At 49.8% G+C, this 16,620-nt stretch overlaps 1 protein-coding gene across 2 annotated transcripts in view; it reads right to left on the bottom strand.

Annotated features, from left to right (window-relative positions):
- Positions 1-16,620, bottom strand: part of LOC146782995 (polyamine-transporting ATPase 13A3-like) — a 374,238-nt gene that overhangs the window by 295,978 nt on the left and 61,640 nt on the right. For both annotated transcript variants that reach the window (XM_085638060.1, XM_085638059.1), the window contains exon 2: positions 7,715-7,796. The gene's annotated coding sequence lies outside the window, so the exon portion shown is untranslated. The remainder of the gene's footprint in view (positions 1-7,714; positions 7,797-16,620) is intronic.

The following is a 16,620-nucleotide window of genomic DNA, read 5'->3' as shown; positions in this document are numbered from 1 at the left end:
TGTTTTCGGCCTCCGTATCGACGGCTTGGCCTAGCTCTTCGCTGGAGCTATCTTCCTCGGCCGCAAACGCCTCATCGTAGTCTCCTACCTCTTCGACGACTTCTTCTCTTTGAAAGATCACCTCATCGTCGTCCTCCGATCGGGAGTTGTGTTCGGAATCGGGGCTGGAGTCTACGTCTTCCATGCTCTCGGCGTCCTCGTCTTCGGTGCTAAAGATGTTGGCCGGGGCAGGCGCCGATTGCTGCGCCTCCAATCTCGCCGCCCGTCGATTCCGGAGAGTCTTCTTCGAACGGAATCGGGCACAGGCCATACATTTCGACTCATCATGATCCGGTGAGAGGCATTTGTTGCATACCGGGTGGACGTCGATGTGTGGATATTTCGCGTGGCATAAAGGACACCGTTTGAATGGGGTCCTCGATTCCATCGTCGATCGAAGTTCGATGTTCGGACCAAGCGGATCCGAAAATCTTGAAGGTGCTAAAGCACTAAAGAAATTAATCGATACCGAACAGGAACAGTACCGACGAGAACTACAGGCCTTTTGGCCTGAAACTGAATTTTCCTAACTTGAGCTAAGATAAGCACATCCGAACCCAATGGCGGAAAAAAACAATCTAAGGATGGAGAGGATGCCCATGCGCACTGTAGTCCAGGGGAGGAGCCACCTATCTCATGATACTTCGAAGACTCTTCCAGGACAACAATGTGCAATCATCCGGACCCAACACTAGGCTGCGATCTATGCACAGATATGAATTCAGCAGCCCACATGCCTCGAACAGAAACAATACTATAACAGTGTATAGTGAATTACATTTACAAATGAACAAGGTAATGGAGACTAAGTCACAGCTTAGTAAAAAAATCCTATTTAATAGTGGATTTGGGCAAGTAGGGGAGGATTGTGTACATGACAAGAACATGCTGCGTAATGAATATGCTACTTACCAGTATGCATCTGTTCTTGGCATGTAGGGCTGCTGACATTCATATCTGTGCATAGATCGCCGCCTAGTGTTGGGTCCGGATGATTGCACGTTGTTGTCCTGGAAGAGTCTTCGAAGTATCCTGGGATAGGTGACTCCTCCCCTGGACTACAGTGCGCATGGGCATCCTCTCCATCCTCAGATTGTTTTTCGCCATTGTGGCAGTGATGGAGTAGATACAGAAAGTGATGACCATGCTTACAGTAATTCTGAGAGCTGCAGCTGCTACAGGCGCCGGGGAGGAGGGAGGGCGATATGAATGTCAGCAGCCCTACATGCCAAGAACAGATGCATACTGGTAAGTAGCATATTCAGTTGGAGGCATGTGGGCTGCTGAATTCATATCTGTGCATAGAATATATAGCAGTGCCCTCTATTAGCGGCGGCTACCAGTGCCAGCTGCAGCGGTCTGAAAAAGAGTTTTGAGAACAGCCTGTCCTACAGCTGCCTGCTGTTTTGATTGTACATCTACACAATAGTGTTTGGTAAATGTATGTGTAGTGGACCAGGTGGCTGCTCTACATATATCATGCAAAGGAATGTTTCCTAGGAAAGCCATGGAGGCCACTAACTTACGTGTTGAGTGGGCTCGTGGGGGAATCGTTAAAGTGCGTTTAGCCTTTTGATAGCAAATTTGAATACATTTAGCGATCCATCTGGCTATACCTGCTTTGGAGATAGCGTTACCTTTGTGGTGTGGGGCAAAGGCAACGAAAAGTTGTTGTGTTTTCCTAAAGGGTTTGGTCCTGTCGATATAATACATGAGGGCCCTCTTTACATCTAGGGTATGGAGTGCCCTTTCAGCGACAGTCTGTGGGTTTTGAAAGAAAACCGGCAGTTCAATAGTCTGATTCATGTGGAACTGCGATACCACCTTGGGCATGAACTTGGGGTTGGTACGTAGTACGACCCTGTTGGCGTGAACTTGAATAAATGGCTCTTGGACGGTTAGTGCCTGGAGTTCACTAACTCTTCTTAAAGAAGTGATCGCTACTAGGAAAGCTACTTTCCAGGTAAGGAATTGAATCTCGCATGAGTGTAGAGGTTCAAAGGGTGGACCCATCAGGCGTGTGAGGACCAAATTGAGGTTCCACATCGGAGCCGGTGGGTGGCTTGGAGGAATGACTCGTTTGAGTCCTTCCAAGAATGCTTTGATGGCAGGCACTCTGAATAGAGAGGTGCTGCCTGGTCTGTAGATAGGCTGATATTGCGGTCAAATGGACACGTATAGAGGTGTACGCCAGATTGCATCGGTAGAGGTGTAACAGGTAACAAATAATGTTTTGGATGGATGCGTCTAGCGGGTTGATGTCATTATTATTGCAATAAATGACGAACCTCTTCCATTTGGCTGCATAGCAAGCTCTGGTAGTGGGTCTCCTGGCCTCCTTAATGATGTCCATACAGTCAGGTGGCAGGTTGAGGTAGCCAAACTCTAGGACTTCAGGAGCCAGATTGCCAGGTTCAGCTGTTGCGGATCTGGGTGCTGAACCTCTCCATGGTTCTGCGTCAAATGCTCGGGTTTGACACGCAGCCGTTGATGCGGCACCACGGAGAGTTCGAGAAAGGTGGTGTACCACGGCTGGCGTGCCCACGTTGGAGCAACCAGGATGAGTGTCAGAGAGTGTTGTCTGAGTTTGCGTGCCACCAGCGGTATTAGTGGTGCTGGGGGAAAAGCGTACGCAAATCTGCCGGACCAGTTCATCCATATCGCATTGCCCTGCGACTGCGGATGTGGGAACCTGGCGGCAAAGCTTTGGCATTTTGCGTTTTCGCTTGTGGCGAATAGGTCTATGTCTGGATGACCCCACTGCCGGAGGTACGGTTGGAGTATTGATGGATGTAGCTCCCACTCGTGCATCTGGTGGCTGTGTCTGCTGAGCAGATCCGCCATCTGGTTGTCCTTGCCGGGGAGGTGTTCCGCCATGAGGAACATGTTCCTCTGAATGGCCCACTTCCACATGCTCTGAGCCAGATGAGACAACTGTGGAGAGTGTGTTCCTCCCTGCTTTTGTATGTAGTACATGGCGGTCATGTTGTCCGTCCGGATCAACACGACTTTGTTGCACAAGTGTACTTTGAATGCTTTCATTGCTAGGAAGATTGCCATCAGTTCTAGAAGGTTGATGTGCATCTTCTTTTGTTGTATTGTCCATAGTCCCTGCACTGTGTAACTGAGTACATGAGCTCCCCATCCCTGGAGAGACGCGTCCGCTGTCAGTATTATTTGTGGAACAGGCTCTTGGAACGGTCGGCCCTTGCAAAGGTTTTGTGGATTCCACCAATGCAGAGAGTTGTATGCCCGACCGCTCACCAACACTAGGTCTTTCAACTGTCCTTGAGCCTGATTCCACTGACGTGCTAAGCACTCCTGGAGCGGGCGCATATGTAGTCTCGCGTGTGGGACTACGAAAATGCAGGAGGCCATCATGCCTATCAACTGCATGAACACTCGCGCGGGCAGGGAGTGTTGTGGTTTGAACTTGGAAATCAGCATCTGTATGCTGTTGATTCTCACTAAATTTGGCTGAGCTGTGGCCGCCAGAGTGTCTATGGTCGCACCTAGGTACTGTTGTACGTGTGCGGGCTGGAGATGGGACTTTGGGTAATTTAGTGAGAACCCCAAACTGTGAAGGAGGTGAATGGTGCGGGATATGTGGCTGGCACATTGTTGGGCTGACTTTGCTTGAATGAGCCAGTCGTCCAGGTAAGGGTAGACGTGTATGTGCTGCCTCCGCAGATGTGCCGCTACAGTAGCTAGGCACTTTGTGAAAACCCTGGGTGCTGTTGTCACGCCGAAGGGAAGGACTTTGAACTGGTAGTGCTGCCCCTGAACAGTGAACCTGAGGTATTTTTTGTGTGAGGGGTGAATGGGTATGTGGAAATACGCATCTTTGAGGTCCAGTGTGGCCAGGAAGTCTCCCTGCTTGAGCAGCGGGAGGACTTGCTGTAAAGTGAGCATGTGAAAATGCTCGGAGAGAATGTACCGGTTCAGGGGTCTCAGGTCTAATATAGGTCTGAGCGACCCGTCCTTTTTTGGTATCAAAAAGTACAGGGAGTACACCGCCGTACCTTGCTCGTGGACGGGTACGACCTCTATTGCACCTTTTAGTAGCATACTTTGCACCTCCTGCTGTAAGAGCGTTAAGTGCTCTGAGGACATAGGACGGTTTTTTGGAGGTATTGTGGGTGGAGTTGAGGTTAATTCTAGGCAGTAACCGTATTGGACAATATCTTTGACCCACCTGTCCGTGGTGATGGAGTTCCACGTGGACAGGAACCTTTGTAGCCTTCCCCCGACAGGTGTTATGTGGTCGGGAGGAAGGGAGAGGGCGTCACTGCTTGTTCTTGGGGGAGGACCTGGTGTTACCGTAGCCGCGTCCTCTGCCCTTTGTGCTGGAGCCACGATATCTGTGTGTTTTTGTCGTAGGTGCTCTGTGTGTTGCCTTTGCTGTATGTTTGCTGTGACCCCTGTCCTCTACCTGCTCCTCTATTTCCGGGGCGATGAAAGGAGCCGCTCCGAAAGGACTGCGTTTGTAAAGCCCCCATGGACTTTGCAGTGTCCGTGTCTTTTTTTATTTTCTCTAGGGTGGTGTCAACCTCCGGCCCGAATAAGTAGTCGGGGTTGACAGGTTGGTTGAGGATGTTATTTTGTACCTCAGGTTTGAATCCGGAGATTCGCAACCAGGCATGTCGTCTCAACATGACGCTAGTGTTTATGGCTCTGGCAGCTGTATCCGCAGCATCCAGTGCACACTTAATGGATGCATTTGTGAGGAGCTGTCCCTCCCTGATGAGGATCTCTGCACCTTCTTTGTATTGGTCAGGAAGATGTTGGAGTAGTTGTTCTAATGTGTCGTAGTGTGCTCTATCGTAGCGAGCGAGGAGCGCCTGAGTATTGGCAATACGCCATATGTTAGCCGCCTGTGCGGCAACCCGTTTGCCGGAGGTCTCTAGCACCTTGGACTCTTTGTCCGGGGGAGGAGCATCACCTGTTTGCGAGTGTGCCCTCTTGCGAGCATTCGCAACTACAATTGAATCCAGAGGTAACTGGCCTCTAATGTAGGTGGGGTCCCCAGGCGCCGATCTGTATTTTTTGTCGATCCTGGGGTTTATTACTCTTGCCCTGGTGGGTTCCTTGAAGATGTCCTTTGCTGGTTTGAGGACACCCTTTAACACAGGTAGGGTTTTAATGTTCCTTTCTGAGGATGCGAAAGTGTCCATGAGAAAGTCGTCCTCTACGGTGTCAGAGTGAAGTTGCACCCCATGATTGGCTGCAGCACGTTCAATTAAGGCGTTGAACGCGGCAGTGTCCTCTGTGGGAGATGTTTTTGCTCCATAGAGTTGCGGGTCCTGTGCATCTATAGGTGCACCGGAGTCGACAGGGTCATCCCAAGCTTGATCAGGGTCCTGTTGGCCTTGAGGGTCCATCTCTCCGGGGTAGGGGACGTGGTCACCCATGTAGTACTCCAAAACATCTGTGTCGGAGTGTGTGGGAGAGAAGGACAGTGGATCCTGGAAGGGGGAATGGAGAGGTTCGTAAAGAACCGGTTCCGAAACCACTGGCAGCTTTCTTTTAAGTGGGATCCGGAAGGAGTCCAAAGCTGGCTCTGAAGTTATTCTCCTTTTGTGGAGCAGCATCCTGCCGGTGTCGGCGTCGATGATATGTGACGGAGACGTCTCCGCAGGAGAACGTTTGGCAGGCATGATTGTGGTGTGGGTGACCCGTGTCCTGATGTGGAACAGTTTCGGGGCCGTGGATGGCGGCAGGCCAAAAGTAATGTTGGCCGGTGCCGAAGAGGCTGTTGGAGCTTTTATTGGCTCGGAGCCCGATGTGTCCTGGAGGACTGTTTTGTGTTTGGTGCGTTGCGCAGCAACGGGCCGCACCTGGAGCGCCATCGATTCCTTTGCGCCGACCGGTTCCGTAGAAGCGGGCGCGGACTTTTTCGGCGCCGGTGAGTCATCGAGTCGAGGGGCGGTAATGGCCGTCGACGTCTTCGATGAGTGTGCCTTTGGTGGTGCTGTCGAAGCGGTGTGAGACGCAGCAGGCAGTTTGACCTTTGGGGTCGGAGTCGATTGCGTCGGTGCCGGGAGCCGAGTAGGTTTGGTGGCACCGAAGGTCTTCTTCCGTATGTCGACGCCAACGTCGGCCGTTGCAAGCTCGGCACCGAAGTCTCGTTTGGTGCGCTCGGTGCCGATGGGTTTTGCTGGCGTCGGAGGTGTGGTGGGCCTCGATCCGACCAGCGTTACTTTCGGTTTCGGTTTCAGTTGAACCAATACAGCTTTCGGTTTCGAAGAAGGGAAACCAGCCGGTTTGGGTATAACTGGCTGCCGCTGAATGTCCGAGGCCGGGCCAGAGGGCGGGGCCGAAGAACTGCGGGATAGGTCTTGGGTAAGGCCCGAAGGCGATCCCTCGACCGGAGCCATAGACTGGCGCACTGGGATGTCCTCAGTCTGTACGGGTAGGCCTTGCTCGTCATCGGAGCTACTCTCTTCGGCCCCTAAGGCCTCATTGTAGCCTCCTACCTCGGTGTCGTCTTCGTCTCTGCGAAAGAGGCTTCTTCTTGGATCGGAATCGGGCACAGGCCATACATGTAGATTCGTCGTGATCCGGTGAAAGGCATTTGTTGCACACCGGATGGACGTCGATGTGGGGATATTTCGCATTACATACCGGACACCGCTTGAATGGTGTCCTCGATTCCATCGTCGATGACTGGTCGATGGTCGGGTAGGAAGCGAAAAAGTTGGTTCTGGAAGTTAGTAAACTAACAAGATACTATCGATACCGATCGGGAACAGTACCGACGCGAACTAAAGGCCTTTTGGCCTAGAAAAAGTTTTTCCTAACTTGAGTCAAGATAAGCACATCCGAACCCAATGGCGGAAAAAAACAATCTGAGGATGGAGAGGATGCCCATGCGCACTATAGTCCAGGGGAGGAGTCACCTATCCCAGGATACTTCGAAGACTCTTCCAGGACAACAACGTGCAATCATCCGGACCCAACACTAGGCGGCGATCTATGCACAGATATGAATTCAGCAGCCCACATGCCTCGAACACTCTGATCGAATTAACATTAGCAGGGCAGATCAGAGTAGGAAGGAAAATACAGACATGACAAGGGCATATTGCTTACACTCCAAGTAACACTAGCAGAGCAGGTGATTGAGTAAGAAGACAACTGTGGATGTGACAAAGACATGTTGTTAAACTTTAACAAAGGAAACAAGGAAAATACTATGAGACAAAGTGATTGTTCAGATAGTAAAGGCAGTAGTTGGAATAGGTGGTGGGAACTTGTGATTTGAAGAAAGGACTTGTCTTGGGAGGAGTGGTACAGACAAACAGTTCTCCTGCCAGACACGGGATGATCTTTCTACTATCGTCATCGGTGTCCGTTTCCTGCCAGTAAATCGGAGCGAAGTACAACGTCTTTGTTGAACATTTACAGTATTATGCGTTTATTTTCTTAATCAAGGGAAAGACCAACATTTTATTTAACACAGGGAGACAAAGTAGTGAAAGTTCTGGACTCAAATAGAACTGGATTGACAGGACAAAGGGCAGGTTTGGGTCCCCTTGGTAGAACATACACATCTACTCTAGTAAATGCGTTCAAAACTAACATCTGAGAACCCATACTGTGGAATCCATCCTCGCCACTCTAATCCCGCCGAACCTTTACAAACTCAACACCATGAATCGCAAGGAATACTTACGGCAGGTCTTGTCAGTATGTCAGCTGAAGGGTCCTCGGTCCACCGTCCACACCCTTCGCAGATGGGTCAGCGTGTACAGGAGCTGTAAGACAGAACACGAAAGATAAAAAGGCTGCTTGGATTCCTATGTACTGGTATCACAACTGGAAACATTGGATATTTTAGAAGACGCCCAACAGGTTCCATTCAACTGAAAACGAGACCATGCCAGAAATCAAAAACGTACTTAACCAATCACCACCTCCCCCTTGCTCAGTGGCGCTCAAATAGCTTACCACCTTTAGTCTCAACCACCTTGTGGTTACTATGCTAATTTGGGGCTTAGAGAGCACAATTGTCAGCCAATAAAAGCAGATTTCTGCTAAGTGAGGACCAATCAGTAAAACTAAACATCAGTAAAAGGTAATCAGCCTCGAAACTTTGAGGAAAAAAATCACGTTACATGCAGTTTCTAAACCTGAAATGAGTGGCAATAATTTGCAGGGAGAGCAAAAGAGTGTTTCATAGATAAGCAATCAAATACAAGAACTGTCTACATGCAAGTTTTTTCGTGATTATAGAAGTACTTTAAAAATAAATTGATCGGATAGATGAAGGCTGTAGCAGAGAATTAAAATCTGAACCTTTTGTGGAAAAAATAATGGGTCCAGGTAGTAAAAGGCCCAATGAATCATACAGAGAACTTTAAACCATAACTTCCTGGCCACTGCCAATGGTAAACGGAGCACACGGCACCGGAAGCTGAGGCGTCAACAACTGCCAGGGAAAAGGTTCTCTGGGAACTCTGTCTGGACCAGCAAGTCAATCAAATCAACCAGGAATCCTATAAAATCGACCAGCGTTCCAACGCAAACACCTTGGCTTCTCGCAAGTTCACTGTGTTACTCCGAGAAAAGTTCTTGTGACCATCTCAAGGCTTCATGAACTTCTAAGAGATATTTGGTCTAGTCTGGAAGGCTGCTCCACCGCCCTAGCACTCGGCCACGGAGGTGTCCTTTTAAGAATTGGCTGCAGACTCTAAAGTAAAAATCTAGTAGCGGTCTTCCAAACGGACTAAAGAGATGCAACAGCCCCCACACCCAACTCTGATACGCTACTCAAACATACACATGGAATGGTTCATTTTCCATTAAGACTGAAAGAAACCCTTCTCACAAGCCACAGATGATTATAGTATTACCATGAAAAATTGTATTCTAAGTCATCAAAACATGATATTTTGCTCAACACAAATGCACCAGTTAAACCCACAGGCCCTCAATCCACTGCACAACAAGAGCATGAGGCCAGCTGACTCACAAAGCAAGACAGGAGAACTAACAAGATCTCTCAACACAACATAATTCAGAAGGATTGTGTACAGACTAAAGTACTTGTGCAACCTTGTCCTTTTCATATTTCTCTGGCGAGCTCTGCATTCCCCCCACTTGATCTCAACATGTCTGGAGAAGGTCCATGTTTATTTCACCAGCAGGAGAACATCCTCAGCTGGACTGGTTGTGTTCCATGCAAAGAGCGACCTCACTCAGAGTAGTAGTGTGGCTCCTGTCACAACGCCAGCAATAACTCACAGGCATTGGCAGCTGATCGGACAAGTAGGGCCAGAGACCTTGTGACCTGTATCACTGGAACAGGGGTTTAATGGCCCTTTCATTAAAACTGCTGAGAGAGTGCGACAGTGCGAGTGGACGAGGTGCACTCTGACCATCATCAACAACAGTCTCAACTGCTCTGTTCTGCAAGGGGCAATGTAAGGCACGGAGCCTGGGATACCATGGAGAAATAGTTTGCATTTCACAATACAAATACAATGGCGGAATTAGAGGTACATTCTTCAGATAACAAGTTATTCTTGGCATAAAGACACATAGTCGAACTCCATTTTCTGTAATTTTGCAGAATCCATGTCTGCCTTTCACGCAGTTGTTTGTCCTTATCTTTCAAAAAACTGCGAAAGCGTCAAATCATTTAGATACAGACAGACAAAACACCTAATGGAAACAGTGCCTTGTTATCTCAATTTCAAGGTCAAACAGAGAACAATAGTAAAAATAAATGCGTCTTAAACTAGCATCTTGATGCTCATTGGTGATATCAAACATTCCTATGGTGACCCTGAAACATTTAATCTCTGATAAGATACAGTATAAAAGGACTACCACTGGAACCCCTGTCAGGAGTGGTCCTTAGCGCCAGAGTATTGTGAGCAGGATACTGCCAGACCAGAGGAAGATCCTGCCTGCCAGAGATGCTGCAGTATCGCATTTTCTACTGAAAGCTGAACACGTGCTTCCCTTTTGCAGGGAACTCGGCCTCCTTGATTCCTGATAATTACAGCGCAAGTAAGACGGTGCTCTCAGCCTCCATTAGAAAGTCAGGTTGCAAGTTATTCTACTTTCTATGCTCTCCTAGCTTAGTGCATAGAAGTAGGTTCTAGGGTGTTGGGTTTTCAGACGGCATTTTAACCATGTTAGAAATGTTCATTTTATTCTCATTGTTCGCAATGTGCATTTGTGCTGTTTTGATCAAATTCTGTGTGGTTATTTTAGATGCTTTGAGCAACAGGTTGCACTTAGTTGCAATAAGTGCGCTTTTTTTTAATTAAAGTGTCTTTTTCTTAGCATATCGCGCGAGTGATTGAAGAGAGTGAAAAGGGTTAGATTCTGATCACTAAGGTGTCCCTGGATGCCTATTTAGTAACCCAAAAGCACTGGCCGAAGTGGAGTTCTAGCGGTCCACAAAAACCTCTTTCACATTCAACTGTTGGTGCATTGAGCTCCATGGACGCTACATTCTAAGGAGTACTGGGGTATTCGGAGTAATCAAGTGATCAATGAAAATGGGAGCAATGTCAACTTCCTATGAATTAAACAATCCCCACCTTCAGCTTCCATGTGTGCCAATGAGATGACAGCAGATGCCTGGAGCCCGCCCACACTGAGAATCTGAACCACACCATGGAAAGGGATGCTGAACTCCAAGCACAAACGGGCAGAGAGGGGAAAATTACTGACAATGATGGTGCAAAGCTGTAGAGAACAGCTATGCAGGTGTTTTAATGGCACGCGTATCAGGAATGTAAGGAGCAAGTTAAGGTCCCATTGAGGCTTAATGAAAGGCGTCAGTGGAAACGTGTCTCATGCCTTTTAATAATACCATTGCAATGGGTAACTTGAACAAAGGTTGATCAGGTAAATTTAAGAATGCAAAAGACTACAAGTAACATTGAACTGTACCCACTGAACTCAATGTAAGAAAAGTAGCAGTGGAAAGGCCATGCACAGGACCCTGCGCCTCACTGCGGACTGAATGTGGTCCTCAGTGATCCTCTTGGCTAGAACAGCATTAACTGTGCCACTCTCTCTGCAATACAGAAACGATCCAGCCAAGGTATGCCGCTCCGGGAAAAAATGGTCAGAGTGTGAAGAAGTCAGTCGTAATCTGCCAGTTTGTGTCTGCTGAGCGCGTCTTGTACGTACGTATGCATGTATGCATATCTGTATGTATGTGGTTTTTCTACAGTGCAAACAGCCAAAAGGTGGTGGAGAGCTGTACATGGTCAAACAACAGCATAAAGTCAATCAGTAATAGGAGAGGAAGCTGGGTTGTGCATAGGCGCCAATGCATTGGGATGTAGTCTTCATTAAAGGGGCAAGTCTTCAACTGTTTCATAAACTGGAGCACCGTTGAAGCGGTCCTGATGGATAAGAGGATGCTCTTCCAGATCCTGGGTGCACAGATGGAAAAGGTCGGCTGTATTGTTTTTTCATTTTTACACTTCTTACTCTACAACCAGATGGTGCCCTGGCTCCGGGTGTGCCCAGAAAACCAAAGATGGTGAGCTTGTCTGTAAGATAAGCAATAGTGCTGGCCGTGATGGCTTTGTAAATGATGCAGCAGGGTTTAAAGATGGTGTGGGCCGCCTACGTACATTTTTTGCGGTACTTCACAGAATAAACCCAGACATCCCAGCAACTGCAATCCTGTTGGATGCCGAGAAGGCCTTCGACGCCCTTGAATGGCCATTCATTATCGAAGTGATGAAACGTATGGGTTTGCCATTTGGCTTTATTAATACGGTGGCCTTACTCTATTGCAATCCCACGGCGAGAATCCGTTTAAACGGCACCCTTTCTAGGCCCATTCGACTATTTCGCGGCACTCGGCAGGGCTGTCCCTTATCTCCGCTTCGGTTCATATTGGCTATGGATCCACTGATAAGGCATTTTCAGGAGCGACACCTGCATCGAGGGATACAGTTTAATACCGGCCCCCTATTTGTCTACCTCTAAGCAGATGATACTATTTTATATGTCCGGGAACCGCATATTAACTTAGCACCCCTAATTAGAGAGATTCTCAGATTTGGCAGATTCTCAGGCCTTGGTAAAAACTGGCACAAGTCCATCATTTTCCCACTCACTGCGAGCACGGCACCGTGGGAGTGTGAATTCCCCCTTGAATGGTGTCACGATTCGGTAAAATACCTTGGGATACATATCCATCTTGACACCACGCACATCATATGCTTAAATTATGGGCTAGCTGTTCACACTTTGGAAGCGCAGATTGATAAATGGCTGAGGCTGCCGCTATCACTAGCTGGACGGGTGGCATTCCTGAAAATGGTTGTCCTGCCCAAGTTTTTGTATTTCTTTAATAACATCCCCATACCCCTCACCGACTGTTTCTTTCGCACACTAACGACACATATTACCAGACTGGTGTGGGGTGGGAAGCAGCCACGCATCCGGTGGTCCATCCTAACATTAGCGTATGAAAGAGGAGGGTATAGTGTCCCAGACTTCCAATTGTATTATTTAGTAGCGCAATGTCACAGTGCCCACGCTTGGTTTCACCCAGACGCGAGAATACCGTTTCTGCGACTGGAGGCGGATCTTGTTCTCCCAGACACACTCTCGGAGGTGCTTCCCGCGAGATCCACGTGACATTCAAACTGTGTCTACCACCTCCTGGGCATGGGCGAAATTGAGGAAATACACCGGCTGAACACGGACAAGACGGAGGTCCTCATCCTCTGCTCCAACCCTCCAGCCTGGGACGACTCCTGTTGGCCGACGGCACTGGGGGCAGCCCCGACACCCGACTACGCACGCAACCTGGGAGTCATCCTCGAGTCAACGCTCTTCATGAACAAGCAAATCAACGCCGTCTCCTCCTCCTGCTTCAACACCCTCCGCATGCTCCGCAAGATCTACAAGTGGATCCCGACAGACACAAGAAGAACAGTCACCCAGGCCCTCGTCAGCAGCAGACTAGACTACGGAAACGCTCTCTACGCGGGAGCCCCGACCAAGCTCATCAAACGCCTGCAACGCATCCAAAACGCCTCTGCACGACTGATACTCGACGTACCACGCCACAGCCACATCACTCCCCACCTGAGAAACCTGCACTGGCTCCCCGTCAACAAGAGGATATCCTTCAAGCTCCTCATCCACGTACACAAGGAACTCCACAAGACCGGTCCAGCCTACCTCAACAGACGACTTTCCTTCTACATCCACCGACCTCGCACTCGCCACCGTCCCTCGCATCCAGAGAACAACCACCGGCGGAAGATCCTTCTCCCACCTTGCCGCCCAGACCTGGAACACCCTCCCACTGAGCCTACGACAGACCCAAGACCTGCTGACCTTCAGGAGGCTACTCAAGACCTGGCTGTTTGACCAGTAGCAGCCCCCCGGCCCCACCTCCCAGCGCCTTGAGACCCTCGCAGGTATGTAGTGCGCTCTACAAATGAATGATTGATTGATTGACCTTGTATTCTTCCTCCCTTCCCCTACCGAATGCCAGATGGATCCCAATCACCGGTGAGGCTCTGGTGAAGCGTACGCTGGCTACCCTTGACATTGCCAAGATAGGAGAGCTTTAGCCTGGGGGACATATTCTCACTTGACGAAGACCCACGGTACGATCACTGTAATTTCATGACCCGTTTTATCATGACACGTGTACGCTCAGCTTTACGAGCTTCCCTTCCCACATACCCCATGGAGTCTGACTCTTCCCCCCCTTACATTAGTGATTGAGAATTCAAATGGAGCACGCCTCATCTCTAAAATGTAAAAAGCTAGCACGCGCATCAAACCAGTGTCTGATGACAGACTATGACAAGCCTGGGAGGCAGATATTGGCGGGCAAATAACGGACGAGCAATGGTCAAAATGCTGTGTGGCCACTAAAAACATATCCCTTAACAGCAGACTCAAGCTGATCCATTTTAAATTAATCCGCCGCGCTTATTTCACGCCTGCCAAGGCGCACACGATAGACCACGCTAAGCCCCACACATGTTTGAAATGCAATGCACCCTATGCAGACTTCATACATTTGGCTTGGTCTTGCCCCCACTTGCACCTTACTGGGCTGACGTGCACAGGACCCTGGGGAAAATGATCAACTTACCCGTCAATCCCATCCTGGAAATTGCGCTGTTGGGATACATGGTGCAGTTCCAGACAAAAATCAGACGGTTTGCATCACTAGGCCTATTATTGGCCAAAAGAGAGGTGGTCATACACTGGGGTAGGAAGACTGCTCCCAAAATGCAGGACTGGTTGCACAGTTTAGCCTATTGCAATGTAAACGCGGAGGCCTACGCCCGTCTTATGCCAACCCCATCCCGACCCAAGGATATCTGGGGTCCATTTAGGGAATATGTTGCAACAGCTAAGCTATCCTCGGGCTCGCAGGCGGTGAGTGGCATTGTACCGCGGGGTGTGGGATGATGGACCTGGGTCAGGATTACAGACTTGCCAGGATTGATATTCAAGGTGATTGTTTTCCTTCTGTGTTTGCAGCTTTTCCTTTTGTATTTACATTGATTGCTATGCTGGCTGTGAGAAAGCGAGCCGGAGGGCCGAACCACGTGGGCAAGCTGGGGTCAAGCCCTCATGCATGGACTACGAGATCAAGTGTGAAGGTAGCATTGTTATTGTCATAATTGCAAAGGTCATCGAACTGTCGGGAGTGATGCGTATAACTTACAACATTCGTATAACTGATAATGTGAGCAAGGTGTATGTTCTATTCCTATATTGGTTTCATAACTGAAATAAAGTTTAAAAATAAAAAATAAATTGTGCGGGCCAGCAAGGGGAGCCAATGGAATCCCTTCAGAATGGAGGTGATGTGATCATATTTTATGGAGAATGGTATTACCGCCATCCAGATGCTTCAAGACAGCGAGCCAGATGACGGGACACCAAGGGGATTCCCTGATGTTTAGCCATCTCTCGAGGCACAGTCGCTCCTGGCACAAAATCCCAACATCCCACCTTGCTTGAAGCAGGACTAAAAGGAGGTTGTGTCATCTGTCAAAACATGCACCGGCCTTCCAATTGGATGGGAGAAAAGCTTTTTGAGGTACACAAATGGTTCAAAGCTCCAGAAGACTGATGTAGAGCCTTCATTCCCCTGCCAGCCACCGACCCCCTGATCTCTTCCTCTCATAGGTGACGACCTCAGCCCAGAGATGATGCATCAGTTACCACTGTGAGCTCTGGGTGGGGTAAGGAGAACTGCCTCCTGCATGACAAGTGGGTGCCCACCGTCCATCACTGAAGATTCTGGGCGGTCTCTTGAGATGCAGATGTTGTCCGACAGAAGCCCCATTGCCGTCACCACTGGTAATGGATGTTCCACTGCCAGGTCCACATGTGCAAGTTGGCATGCGGGACAAGGAGAATGCATGAAGCCAGGAGTCCAAGAATTCACTGGTCTATCCACATGATGTGCCTGAAACGTCAGCATCATGTCCTTGTGGTGCGTGGGGGGGGGGGACGTTGGTGCTCCCTCCACTGCGACCTGACTTGGACTGCTGCAGCATCTAGTGGGGGTTGCTGGACGATCGGAGGAGTCTGGCGCTATTTGGGCTGAACGCTGCAACGGAGGGGAAGGTCTGTGCCTGTGGTGCTGTGCCTGCGGTGTCTGGGAGCGCTGCCCTACCTCTCGGAGATCACTGCAAGTAGTTGCCACACAGCCAGGCGCTCTGTGTCAGAAGCTGGGAACTGCTATTTCGGCTTGTTGCTGCCCTGCCCTGTTGGGCGCACCGCCCTGCGGCGGGAAGCGGCGAGTGTGTGCCTGCTGCGTATCCCTGAAGTGCTGCGTGGAACCCGGCGGAGCTGGCGCGGCTTCCTTGGACCTGCTGCATGCCTTCCCTGCCCTTCCGCGGCTTTGAGCGGGTGGAGCCGTGTTGTGAGGTCCCCGACTGCCCATTGGATCTCCTTATGCCCAGGGGGGGTGAGACCTGGCCGCCATCTTTTTGAATTGCTATAGCGCGGCCTTGCGTAGACAGGCGCGCTACTGTCGGCACTGCAGTGTGGTCTGCCCACCTGCATGATTTGTGTGTCCTGCTGTGAGTGCGGGATAAGATAGAAGCGGCCTCGGTCTGCTGCCGCTCCTACACTGTCCACAGTTGGAACGGTGCACTTCTGCAGTGGAGCTCTGGGTGTCTCGAACTTGCGGCTGCTCGGCGCCCCGACTGGCTTGATCCGCCTAGAAATGTCGACACCTCTGCGCATGCCTGTGTCTTGGAGGCCCCCTTCCCACCAGTTTTCTGGCGTCTGCGGCGAGTGTTGGGGGCAAGCTAGCTGCGCCCCCGGGGGAGCTCGCCCTTCTTTGTGCTGCTACACTGCGGGGGGAGGGGGGGGGGGGGGACTTGTGATTCTTCTTACTTCCCTGGAGCTGAACGGGTGGGGATCTGATTGGCTGTGGTTTCAGTTAGGCAGGGTTAATGGGAGACATCACCTGATTTCTACAGTGGCTATGCATACAACAGAATCTTATGGCTGATACAGACAGGGGCAATATGGCAGGGTATGGCACTGAAGGCTCTTCCCCTCATAGAGCGGACCCACAGGGAACTTTGCGCGCTCTTACAT

This window comes from Triturus cristatus, chromosome 12 (assembly GCF_964204655.1).
Source record: "Triturus cristatus chromosome 12, aTriCri1.1, whole genome shotgun sequence".
In the NCBI taxonomy this organism is placed as follows: domain Eukaryota; kingdom Metazoa; phylum Chordata; class Amphibia; order Caudata; family Salamandridae; genus Triturus; species Triturus cristatus.
Note: the sequence above shows the minus strand (reverse complement) of the source record. Positions and strands in the feature narration are given on the sequence as shown.